This window comes from Trichechus manatus, unplaced genomic scaffold (genome assembly GCF_000243295.1).
Source record: "Trichechus manatus latirostris isolate Lorelei unplaced genomic scaffold, TriManLat1.0 scaffold00122, whole genome shotgun sequence".
Classification (NCBI taxonomy): domain Eukaryota; kingdom Metazoa; phylum Chordata; class Mammalia; order Sirenia; family Trichechidae; genus Trichechus; species Trichechus manatus.
Genome location: NW_004444058.1, coordinates 8,648,706 through 8,662,697, shown reverse-complemented (window position 1 = coordinate 8,662,697; position 13,992 = coordinate 8,648,706).

Genomic DNA, 13,992 nt, shown 5'->3' with positions numbered 1-13,992 from the left:
GGACTATATGACATAAAATGATACTCGTGAAGAGTGTGCTTCTTAGCTTAAGTAGATATATGAAACTAAATGGACAGCTCCTGTCCAAAGGAAAGATGAGAAGACAGACAGGGACAGGAGCTGGTTAAATGGACACGGGGAATCTGGGGTGGAAAGGAGGAGTGTGCTGTCACATGATAGGGAGAACAACTAGGGTCACATAACAGTGTGTGTATAAATTTTTGTATGAGAAACTAACTTGAACCGTTAGCTTTCACTTAAAGCACAATAAAGTAAGTGTCTGTCTATTTAGAGAATTATATGAGAATTTTTTATAAACAAAAGAAAATGAAATTTATCTTACACTTATATGGTATATCTTGAGATCATATTCACAACTCCCAGCTCAGAAAATCTTTTGTCCTATGAAACAGTCAAATAGTTTTAAAGATTTTAATGACTTTCAAAAGCCTATGATAATACAGATGTTGGTTGGATATGGGCTCCATCACTTATTACATAAGGTTGAGAAAAATAAAAGATAATATATGTATACACACACACATATACTTAGTATGGCGTTACATCACTAATGAATAAAATGTTATCTTCCAATATTGACTTTTGATGTGATTCTCAAATGTTATATATTTCCAGATTTTGCTAACTTTTGGCAATAAGCATTTATAAAATAGAAATCAATTCCAAAAACTAAACAATAGGGATTTTTTTACCCTGCCAAATGAATTCCAGGTAATGCAATATATTATTAATGCCACATAGTTGCTCACGAAATTCAACTAATGTATTTCATGATTTGATATGAGAATAAAGAAAAATGCCAGACAGTAAAGAAAAGTGATAAGAGGAAAAAGGTAAGAAAGAAAGAGAATGCGGAGAGATAAAAGTAACAAAAAAGATGTAAGTTACTCCCTATGTGTGTGAATTTATGCTCCATGACCCATGCCTTCTATTTCCTACTTTACTGACTATTAGAAATGATGGAGGTGATAGTGAGTTAAATAAACTCAAGATTTCTTCCTATGTTCATTTTTTGAAAGCTTTATTGACCATGAGTCTAGTTATAATATCACAGAAAATGATGGTAAAGGATCTTCAGAAACAATTATTGAAGAGAAACTATCAGAAAGTGGAAAATAAACTAAGCTGGAAGTAATGACAAATGATACTTTGAGGATCTAGAATTTTAAAATTCTTTGACCATTTGGAGGTCAGGCACAAGTCTCCTGGGGGGGGGGGGAGAATTTAAACCCTAGAACTGCACTTACTTTTCCAGACCAAGTGAAGATTTCAAGAAAAACTACCTCCAAGATTTCAGTAAAGATGAAGCAACTCTTCCTGTCTTTGAAAAAAAAAAACATAATTTACAGGGAGAGATTTGACAATGTTTGAGGCAAAGTGTGATAACATAAAAATGATAAAACAGTTTAAAACTGAATTTGATAGTTTCGGATGTGGTCAAATTTGCTTTGGGACACAGTTGGCAAAGCACAGTACACAGCTGAGGATATTACACTTTCAAGCTTTTAGGAACCCAACAATTCTATGGTTTAAAATAATTAATAAACGTGGTGTTGTTGTTAGGTGCCATCAAGTCAGTTCTGATTCATAGCGACCCTATGTACAACAGAGCAAAACACTGCCTGGTCCTGTGCCATCCTCACAGTTGTTCCTATGGAAATGTAGCAGATTAAAAATAGTTAGTGGCATTTTCTGATTTCCTACTGCCTCTAGGGAAAATAGAATTGCCATGAGTCGTAATTGAGCCTACGGCAACTGGTTTTTGTTTTCGTTTTTTTCTAGGAAGAATAGCACTTGATAAGCACAGTACCTCTTTCTTTTTAAATTTTATTTGACCACAAATATATAAAATCTTCACCCTTAGAGAAAAGGCATATTACTTATCTTAAGTCAGTTAAATAGTTGGTATACAAAATTAAGATAATACTGAAAAAGCCCTGCATTTTTCTGAACAAGAAAGGCACAGAGATTGAGAACCTCTGGAGAAGGTATAAAATGAGATACAAGATGAAGGATGGAAACAGAGAGAATCTGAAAGCATTCCCCCTGAGAACAGGAAGCAGAGAAGGATGCGGTTTATCACCACTCTTATTCAACATTGTGTTGGAAGTCTTGGCGAGAGCAATAAGGCAATAAAAGGAAATAAAGGATATCCACATTGATAAGGAAGAGTAAAACTGTCCCTATTCAGAGATTATATGATCCTATACATAGAAAATCCTAAGGGCCCCACAAGAAAGCTATTGGAACTAATAGAAGCATTCAGCAAAGTGGCAAGATACAAAATTAACATACAAAAATCAGCTGAATTCCTCTACATCAGCAAAGAGAACTGTGAAAAGGAAATCGGGAAAACAATACCACTTATAATAGCCCCCCCGGCCCCAAAAGATAAAATACTCAGGAATAAATCTAACCAGGGTCATAAAAGACTTATACAAAGAAAACTACAAAACACTACTTCAAGAATCCAAAAGAGACCTACATAAATGGAAAAACATACCTTGCTCTTTGATATGAGACTTAACATTGTGAAAATGTCAATACAACTCAAAGCGATGTATAGATATAATGCAATCCAGATCCAAATCCCAACAGCATTCTTCACCAAGATGGAAAAACTAATCACTAACTTTATATGGAAGGTAAAGAGGTCCCGAATAAGTAAGGCTTTATTTAAAAAGAACAAAGTAGGAGGCCTCACACTACCTGATCTCAGAACTTTCTATACAGCCAAGGTAGTCAAAACAGCCTGGTACTGGTACAACAGACACTTAGACCAATGGAACAGAATTGAAAACCCAGACATAAATCCAACCAACTATGGACAGCTGATCTTCAACAAAGGATCAAAGGTTATTGAATGAAGAAGAGACAATCTCTTCAACTAATGGATTTGGCAAAATTGGATATCTATCTGTAGAAAAATGAGACAGGATCCATAACTCACACCATACACAAAAACTAACTCAAAATGGATCAAAGATGTAAATATAAAACCTAAAACTATAAAGATCGTGGAGAAAAAATTAGGGACAATGCTAGGGTCCCAAATATAAGGCATCAATAGACTACCAAACATAACTAAAAATGCACACAAAGAAAAAGATGAAGTAGATAAATGGGACCTCCTAAAAATTGAACACTTATGCTCAACAAAAGACCTCCAAAAGAGTAAAAAGAGAAGCTACAGATTGGGAAAATAATTTTGGCTACAACATATCCGACAAGGGCCTAAACTCTAAAATTTAAGCAAAATTTCAACACTTCGACCAAAAAAAAGGAAAATAATCCAATTAAAAATAGGCAAAGGATATGAACACACATTTCATCAAAAAAGACATTCAGGCTGCTAACCAACGTATGAAGAAATGCTCACAGTCATTGGCAATTAGAGAGATGCAAATCAAAAGTACACTGAGATACCATCTCATCCTGACATTACTGGCACTAATCAAAAAAACAGAATGAACAGGATGAAGTTCCTAGGCTTGAAGGCAAAGGACCACAGACTCCAGGGACATCTACGTCAATTGGCACAACATAGTTCTTAAAGACAATGTTCTACATCCTACTTTGGGGAGTAGCATCTGGGGTCTTAAAAGCTTTCGACTGGCCATCTAAGATACAACTATTGGCCTCTTCTAGTCCAAAGCAAAGGAGAGAAAAAAACAAAAGACTCAAGGGAGAAATTAGTCCAAAGGACTAATGGACCACATGAACCACAGCCTACACCACTCCGACACCAGAAGAACTAAGTGGTGCCTGGCTCCCACTATGGACTGCTTTGTTATTACAACAGAGGGTCCCAGACAGAACAGGATTAAAATGTAGAACAAATTCACAAAAAAGACCAGACTTACTGGTCTGACAGAGACTGCAGGAACCCCCAAGACTATGGCCCCTGGGCACTCTTCTAACTCAAAACTGAAGCCACTCCTGAAATTCACCTTTCAGCCAAAGATTAGATGGCCCTATAAAATAAACAATAGCACACGTGAGTAACATGCTTCTTAGATCAATCAAATATATGAGATAAAATGGGCAAAACCAGCCCAAAAACAAAGACAAGAAAGCAAGAAGGAACAAGGAAACTGGGTGAATGGAACCAGGGAAGATGGGGTGGTGAAGAAAAGGAGGAGAGTGCTGACACAATGTGGGATTGCAACAAAAGCCATGAAACAATTTGTGTATATATTTTTGAATGAGAAACTAATTTTCTCTGTAAAATTCACCTAAAGCTCAATTTTTTTTTTTTTTTAAAAAAAGGAATTTAGAAAAAGATGAAAAGTGGAGAGGCTGAAAAGGGAAAAATATAGAAAGAAAATCCAGAGGTTGGCAATTGAGGCAGGAGTCTTGGGAGATGAACTTCCATATGACAATTTTCAAGAAAACTTTCAGACACTAGATTATAAACCCTCTATCTCCTTGATTAAATCATTCATAAAATATGCATTTCTTAGTAATGCTTTTATGTGTAGAAATTCTTTATGACGAATACATAAAAAGAGCTAAGTCTTGCATCAAGGCTGTGATGGGGTAAAACAAACGCTGTGCGTAAGAAGTTGTGGGCAGGAGGCAGGGCCAAGATGGTGGAGTAGTCAGACACTTCCGGTGTTCCCTCCTACAACAAAGACCATTAAAAACAAGTGAATCAATTATATATGACAATCTAGGAACTCTGAAAATCAAAGGCAAAGCTGAGGAATAGGACTGAGTGGCGGGGAAAGGAGAAACGGTTTGGAAGCAGTGAGGATATGCCAGACCTGCCCTGGTGGGAGCCAGTGCCCTGAGGACGGGATTGGCTGCCATGTGTGGTGAGGTGGGCAGTGGCATTAGAGATGGGTTTTCCACATCGGCAGAGACTGAGCGGCAGAGAGTGTGCTCAGGCCTCCAGAGCCAGTGAAAAGCGGCACTCAACCTGCAAAAGATAAGTATATGCGTTTAACCTACCGCATGGATCAAAAAACACCCCATTTGGGAAGAACCCCTCTCCTATTTACCTGCTTCGTCCCCACTCTACAACAGGTCCTAGGCTGTCTTCTGTGATTACTGCTTCCCCTGGGCCAGAGTAGGACCAGTCATGTGCCCTGACCCATTTTCCCTGCCTTAGAGAGGTAAAACAATTAACAAACAGGAAAAAATAATCTGCCACCTCCCCTAAGCCAGTAGCTCAGGGCAGGCACACCTCCTTCACCTAGGCACAGGCATAAGGGGTCCACGGACTTTGCCTTTCAACCCTGCATGGACCTGTGTGGACCCATTTCAACAGCATAGGCCCTCATTAGCACAGTACGACAGGGTAGATACCTGAAGCCTAACTTAACTGTATCAGCTATATTGTGGAGTGACAGGTTCGTGACATTTGACACCACTCTGCCCATTAAGCAGGCTCCTCATCTACACACATAGGGAGAGCAGCTAGGGTCACGTAGCAATATGTGTATAAATTTTTGTACGAGAAACTGACTTGAACTGTAAACTTTCACTTAAAGCACAATAAAAAAATAAAGAAGCTGTGGGCATGTGCAACTTTCCAATTAGCAGCAGCCTAAAGAGGTTTCTATGTTCCTGAGTAGCACAAATTGTTTGTGTTGGCTAATAACCAAGGGGTTGGTAGTTCAAATCCACCCAGCAGTATGCGGAAGAAAGAGATCTGCTTCCATTTGATTACAACCATAAAAACTCTGTGGAGTACAGTCCTACTCTGAAGCACATGGGGTCACCATGGGTTGGAATCTATTGACTGCCACAGGTCTGGGTTTTTGGAAGGAGGTTTCTACATTAAACAACTTAGCATCAGTTGTGGATGAGAAGCAGGAGCTGTAATTAAGGCAGATGAAAATTAGAAATTTATTCTCACTGACTGGTTTGTATGTACAAGTGATACATACTTACAAGTGATTCCCAGAAATGTTATAAGACACTTGAATGGAATATCTACTGACAATATGTCTGGTGAGGATGCGAGCTATCATACTTTGGACATTAAAAGCACATTGAATTAACTGATGGTCAAAAGGTGTTGAAAACTGGGGCATTTTTCTTACATATAGGGTACAGTACTTAGATCTGACAGCATTTGCAAAGCCTGCCTAGAAAAGGAGTTTCTGTTAGGAAGTTTCACTGTTAAGAGTGGTCCCAAACTAATCATCAAATTACCAGAATTTATAAAGTGTCTTTGAGCATGAGATGGGGAGATTATCCTGGATTATCCAGGTGGGACCAATGTAATCACAAGGGTCCCTATAAGAAGAAAGCAGGAGGTCAAGAAGACAAAAGGTGATGACAGAGATTGCATGCAGCCTCCAGTAGCTGAAAAATCAAGGGAAAAGATTCCCCCCAAAAGCCTCCAGAAGGACTCAACCGTGCTGGCCCACTGCTGACACCCTGATTTTTAGCCCAGAGAAACTGACCTCAGACTTCAGGCCTTCAGAATTGTAAAAAATAAATTTATGTTGTTTAAGCCACCATGTCTCATCATTTGTTAAGCAGTAGTAGAAAACTAATACGGTTTGATCTAGCTTACTGAGGTCATCGCCTTCAGGCCACACAACTACTGGCTGATACAGTGGCGATGATAACTCAGATCTACTGGATGGCAAAAGCAGTTCTCTGCTTTTCTATGCAATCAGATGGATATAAAAGTATCCCCAGAAATCTATGTTCATGGTTGTTCCAACTTCTTCATTATAAGAACCTAAAACTACAGCAAAGGATGCTTCTGAAATCATAGGCAGAAACTGCTTCAACACCTCCCATCTCCATATTGTTCTGGGAAGGTTGAAGCAGGGCACCACTTGAAAGGAAAACCTAGGACTGTGGATGGCAAAGCAACTGCTCTTTCATTACTCAGTGGGACTGAGGGTTGTAGTGTCCTCAGCATGTGCCAAGGCTTCAGAGTCATCAAAAGTGAGTATAAAACTGAGGGTCATTTAGAATACTGGTTCTCACTCAGAGGCAATTCCGCTCTGCAGAAAGTTGGAAATGCTCAGAGACATTTTTGTTTTCACGACGGGGGCAAGGACAATTCAGTGAGTAGAGGTCAGGGATGCTCCTCAACATCCTACGGTGCACAGCACAAAAAAATTATCCCACAACAACAAAGAATTATCAGTCCCAAAATATCAACAGTACCATTGTTGAGACACCCAAAATTAGATCCATTTCCTGATTTTGCATAGTAAATACTGAGGTCTAGAGAGGTGAAGTGACTTGTTAGGACCATATAAGAAACACTCTCCTCTTTTACCAAGTGGAAGGTGGGAAGTCTGATGATGCCCTGGCCCCCCTCCTTAAAGTAAGGAAACCAGATGGAGGTAAGAGGAAGAGAAAGCCAATAGGACAAAATCCATACATTTGACAGAGATAGACTGTGTTCAAACATCCTTTGGTGTGTTGACTTTGTAAAGAAGAGTGATTTAAGGATCAGGTTTGAGGACTTGCAGAAGACATTCACACTCACAAATCATAGCTACACAGCCAGTGTTCACAGATGTCCAACACCGACCACTGACTGCTGAGCTATACCAATATCCCTGGTTTTGAATCCTGGTTCTCCACTTCTGAGCAGGTGTTCAATAAATGCTAGCTCCCTCTTCATGTATTGTCTCTCAGATATTTCCATTCATTTCCACTGCTCAGTTCCCACCTCTACTGTCTCTCATCATCTCTCTCTGTTATCAGAGAAGACTAGCCCACTTCCAGCACATTCAACTCACTGTACCCAGAGAGATCTTTCTACAATGCAAACGTGCCCATAGAATTCCCTTTCTTCAAACCCTGAACTGATATTCATTAAATTCGGAAATAAGTCACAATTCTGTAGTCTCAAATATAAGGCACTTGATGATTTAGTCCCACCTACCAAGCCAGTTGCATCTTTCACTGTTCTCCTTCTCTCGCCTACATTGCCTGCCAGCCATTTAGAAGTAGTTTTGGCATCCTAATAATGCTATGCACTTTTGTGTGTGTGAGTGTGTGTGGTAAAATTCACATAACAAGAAATTCACCATTGTAGCCACACTAAAGTGTACGATTCACTTGCTACTGGCATTTAAAACATTCAAAATTTTGTGAAACCATCAAAACTACTAGTTCCAAAACATTTTCATTACCCCAAAAGGAAATTCCATATCCATTAAGAACTCTCCCCATTGCCTCCTTTGCCCACCTCTAGCAATAACGAATCTGCTCTCTATCTTTATGGATTTGCCTGCTCTGGATATTTCATGCAATTAATATACAATATGTGGCCTTTTGTGTCTGGCATCGTTCACTTATTACTTCACATTTTTACACCCCCATTCCTTCTGCATGGAACACTCTTAACTGGAAATCTTCAATTCCTGCTTCAAGACTCACTCCAACTATTTTCTCCTTTCTATACTCTCTTTACCCTCCTCAGAGAACAATCTTTTCTGACTAAATCATCAATAAAAAATTATGAACAGAAATTGCCAATAATGGAAGAGAGAAGAAACAAAGAAACTAAAGGAAATGCTACACTAGGTGCATCAGAGAGGGAGAATGAAGAATGAAAAGGACAGCCACTATGGATGAATTAAAAGCTAAATGTAGAGGAATCATATTGAGAAAGAGTAGACTGCAGCCGATGCTAAAGCTAGGGAATTAAAACTGGAAGGACTTGGTATTGTTGAACTTTTATCTTTTATCCACGTCAGGAGCCTCAGGAGATAATACTGTTAAAAGGGGGGCCCTCCCTCCACAGAGCATTCTCTCTGCACTTACAGTGATGCTCTGGATCCACCAGATGTTATCACTAAGGAGTTGGTTTCCACTGGTTCTGGTTCTCCTGCGAACAATAGTGGGAGATGAAAGCTCTGCCCTCAGGACCGGCAGGGAGACAAAGTAACTCATGAGATCTCTGGCAGACACAGTTGAGTTTCCTCCTTACCTATCATTGCTTAAACCAAACTGGAATAAATGTAAATAAAAGGAAGCTGTTATAATAACTGAGGCTTCCAGGACTGAATTATCACTGTGCCTTATTAAATAAATTACTCCGTTGTCACTCCATCCTCTGAGGACTATGCTTCTCTAGAAACTAAGAAACGAAGTAGAATCAATTTTGCCACTCATGGCCCTTAGGGGTAGATTTAGAGCTGGATCTGTGCCTCCTATCTCAAATCAGGCTCCCTTCCTTAGGCGTTGTTTCAAGGAAGCAGGGTATAAGGAAAGACCTCTGTATCTTTAGATGTGATTAACTCATTAAAGACCTGAAACAAAAAGATTGGATGAGGTCTGTTGAGTTACCAGGATTTTCACTCAGGAATGTGAAAATGGCCGACTGAATCCATACCCTTGAAGAACAACTCAATTGCTTAACAAGACTTCCATTTACTTCTAGTGGCACAGATTTTGCCTGGCTTACAGGCACAGCCTATGGAGTGTGTTTACCTCCACAGTGTCACCACAGATCCAGAATCCTATCTTCTCTCTTTTCAGTTTTCAGTCCACAGGGGACCAGCTGAACGTTACCAACCCATCATGAGACTGTTTGGTACACACGACCAGCAACTAAAATGAAATAGTGTGTGTGTGTGTTACTTACTCCCAGGAATCTCTATGGTCAGTCAGAAAGTCACCTTGAGCCACCAAATCAATGTCATAAGATGTTGTTCTTGTTGTTAAGTGCCGTCCAGTGGGTTCTGACTCATAGCGACCGTATGTACAACAGAACGAAACACTGCCGGGTTCTGCGCCATGTCCACAATTGTTGTTATGCTTGATCCCATTGTTGCAGCCACTATGTCAATCCATTTCGTTGACAGTCTTCCTCTTCTTCGATGACCCTCTACTTTACCAAGCATGATGTACTTCTCAGGGACTGATCCCTCCTGACAACATGCCCAAAGTACGTAAGACATTGTCTCGTCATCCTTGCTTCTAAGGAGTATTCTGGTTGTACTTCTTCCAAGAGAGATTTGTTCGTTCTTTTGGCAGTCCATGGTATATTCAACATTCTTCGCCAACACCACAATTCAAAGGGGTCAACTCTTCGGGCTTTCTTATTCATTGTCCAGTTTTCGCACGCATATGAGGCGATTGAAAACACCTTGGCTTGAGTCAGGTACCCCTTTGTCCTTAAAGTGACAACTTTTCTTTTTAACACTTTAAAGAGATCTTTTGCAGCAGATTTGCCCAATGCAATATGTTGATTTCTTGACTGCTGCTTCCATGGGTGTTGATTGTGGAGCCAAGTAAAAGGAAATCCTTGACAACTTTAATCTTTTCTCTGTTTATCATGATGTTGCTTATTGGTCTAGTTGTGAGGAGTTTTGTTTTCTTTATGTTGAGGTGTAATCCCTACAGAAGGCTGTGGTCTTTGATCTTCATCAGTGAGTGCTTCAAGTCCTCTTCACTTTCAGCGAGCAAGGTTGTGTCATCTGCATAATGCAGGTTGTTAATAAGTCTTCCTCCAATCCTGACTCCCTGTTCTTCTTCATATAGTCCAGCTTCTCGGATTATTTGCTCATCATACAGATTGAATAGGTACAGTGAAAGGATATAACCCTGACTCACACCTTTCCTGACTTTAAACTACGTAGCATCCCCTTGTTATGTCCGAACAACTGCCTCTTGATCTATGTACAGGTTCCTCATGAGCACAATGAAGTGTTCTGGAATCCCCATTCTTCATCATGTTATCCATAACTTCTTATGATGCACACAGCTGAATGCCTTTGCATAGTCAATAAAGCACAGGTAAACATCTTTCTGGTATTCTCTGTTTTCAGCCAAGACCCATCTGACATTAACAATGCTATCCCTGATTCCACATCCTCTTTTGAAGTCCGCCTGAATTTCTGGCAGTTCCCTGTCGATATACTGCTGCAGTCGCTTTTGAATGATCTTCAGCAAAATTTTACTTGAGTGTGATATTAATGATATTGTTAGATAATATCCTCATTGAGTTGGATCACCTTTCTTGGGAATAGACATAAATATGGATCTCTTCCAGGCGGTTGGCCAGGTAGCTGTCTTCCAAATTTCTTGGCATAGACGAGTGAGCACTTCCAGCGCTGAATCCGTTTGTCGAAACATCTCAAATGATACTCAGTCAATTCCTAAAGCCTTGTTTTTTACCAATGCCTTCAGTGCAGCTTGGACTTCTTCCTTCAGTACTATCGGTTCCTGATCATATGCTACCTCTTGAAATGGCTGAGCATCGATCAATTCTTTTTGATATAATGACTTGTGTATTTCTTCCATCTTCTTTTATATATATTTTATTGTACTTTAGTTGAAGGTTTACAGAACAAATAGATTCTCTTTAAACAGTTAGTACACATATTGTTTTATAACAATGGTTAACAACCCTATGACATGTCAACACTGTCCCTTCTCAACCTTGGGTTCCCTATTACCAGCTTTCCTGTCCCCTCCTGCCTTCTAGTCCTTGTCCCTGGATTGTTGTGCCCCATTAGTCTCATTTTGTTTTATGGGGCCATCTAATCTTTGGCTGAATGGTGAGCCTCGGAAGTGACTTCATTTCTGAGCTAAAAGGGTGGCCGGGAGCCATACTCTCAGGATTTCTCCAGTCTCTGTCAGGCCAATAAGTCTGGTCTTTTTCTGTGAGTTAGAATTTTGCTCTACATTTTTCTCCAGCTCTGTCCAGGACCCCCTGTTGTGATACCGGTCAGAGTAGTCAGTGTTGGTAGCTGGGTACCATCGAGCTGTACTGGACTCAGTCTTGTAGACGCCGTGGTAGTTGTGGTCCATTAGTCCTTTGGACTAATCTTTCTCTTGTATCTTGTTTTCTTCATTTTCCCTAGCTCCCAAAGGGGTGAGACTGGTGGAGTATCTTAGATGGCCGCTCACAGGCTTCTAAGACCCCAGAAGCTACTCACCAAGGTAGACTGTAGAACATTTTCTATATAAAGTGTTTTATGCCAATTGAGCTAGATGTTCCCCGAGACCATGGTCCTCACAGCCCTCCGCCCAGCAATTCAGTCCCTCAGGGAGTTTGGATGTGTCTACGGAGTTTCCATAACCTTTCCGTGTACAAGTTGTTCTGGCTTCCTCAGTATTGTGTACTGTCTTACCCTTCACCAAAGTTACCACTAGTCTATTGTCTCTTTAGTATTTCCCCTTCCCACCCCTCCCATCCTTCGTAACCAACAAAGATTGTTTCTTTTTGTGTGTAAATTTTTTCATGAGTTTTTACAGTAGAGGTCTCATACAATATTTGTCCTTTTGTGATTGACTTATTTCACTCAGCATAATGTCCTCCAGTTTCATCCATCTTATGAGATGCTTCACAGATTCATCATTGTTCTCTGTCATTATGTAATACTCCATTGTGTATATGTACCATAGTTTGTTTATCTATTCATCTGTTCATGGGCATCTAGGTTGTTTCCATCTGTTTGCTATGTGAACAATGCTGCAATGAACATGGGTGTGCATATGTCTATTCGTGTGACAGCTCTTATTTCTCTAGGATATATTTCTACGACTGGGATTACTGGATCGTATGGTATTTCTATTTCTAGCTTTCTAAGGAAGCACCATATCATTTTCCGAAATAGTTATATCATTTTACATTCCCACCAGAAGTGCATAAAAGTTCTGATCTCCCCGCAGCCTCTCCAACATTTGTTATTTCCAGTTTTTTAGATTCGTGCCAGTAATACCGGGGTGAGATGGTGTCTCATTGTGGGTTTAATTTGCATTTCTCTAATGGCTAGTGATTGCAAGCATTTCCTTATTTGTCTGTTGGCCGCTTGAATGTCTTCTTTCGTGAAGTGTCTGTTCATTTCCTTTGCCCATTTTTTAACAGGCTTATTTGTCTTTTTGTTGTAGAGGTGTTGGATTTTCTTGTAGATTATAGAAATTAGACCTTTGTCTGACTTGTAACGTCCAAAATTGTTCTCCCAGTCTGTAGGTTCTCCTTTTACTCTTTTGGTGAAGTCTTTTGATGAGCATAAGTGTTTGATTTTTTTAAAGATCCCAGTTATCTAGCTTATCTTCTGGAGTTTGTTTGTTGTTGTTTATGGTTGGTATCCTGTTAATGTCGTGTATTAGGGCCTCTAGCATTGATCCTATTTTTTCTTGTATGAACTTTATAATTTTGGTCTTTATATTTAGGTCTTTGATCCATTTTGAATTAGTTTTTCTATATGGTGTGAGGTATGGGTCCTGTTTCATTTTTTTGCTGATGGACATCCAGTTTTGCCAGCACCATTTTTTAAAAAGACTGTCTTTTCACCATTTGATGGACTTTGGGCCCTTGTTGAAGATCAGGTGACTGTAGGTGGATGGATTTACATCTGGGTTCTCAACTCTGTTCCCTTGGTCAATGTATCTGTCGTTGTACCAGTACCAGGCTGTTTTGACTACCATAGCTGTATAGTAGGTTCTGAGGTCAGATAGTGTGAGTCCTCTTTATTCTTCTTCTTCAGTAGTGCTTTACTTATTTTGGGCTTCTTCCCTTTCCATATAAAGTTAATGATTAGTTTTTCCATCTCTTCAAAGAATGTTGTTGGTATGTGGATCGGGATTGCATTGTATTTGTAAATTGCTTTGGGTACAATTGTCATTTTCACATTGTTGAGTCTACCTATCCATGAGCATGGTATGTTTTTCCACTTATGTAGATCCCTTTGAGTTTCTTGAAGTAGTGTTTTGTAGTTTTCTTTGTATAGGTCTTTTACATCCCTGGCTAGATTTATTCCTAAGTATTTTATTTTTTAGGGGCTGTTATAAATGGTATTGTTTTCCTGATTTCCTTTTCATCATTCTCTGTATTGGTGTATAGAAATCGAACTGATTTTTGTATGTTTATCTTGTATCTTGCTACTCTGCTGAATCTTGCTATTAGTTCCAGTAGTTTTCTCGTGGAGTCTTTAGGGTTTTCTATGTATAGTATCATATCATCCACAAACAGGGGCAGTTTAACTTCTTCATTACCAATTTGGATGCCATTTATTTCCTTTTCTTGCCTTA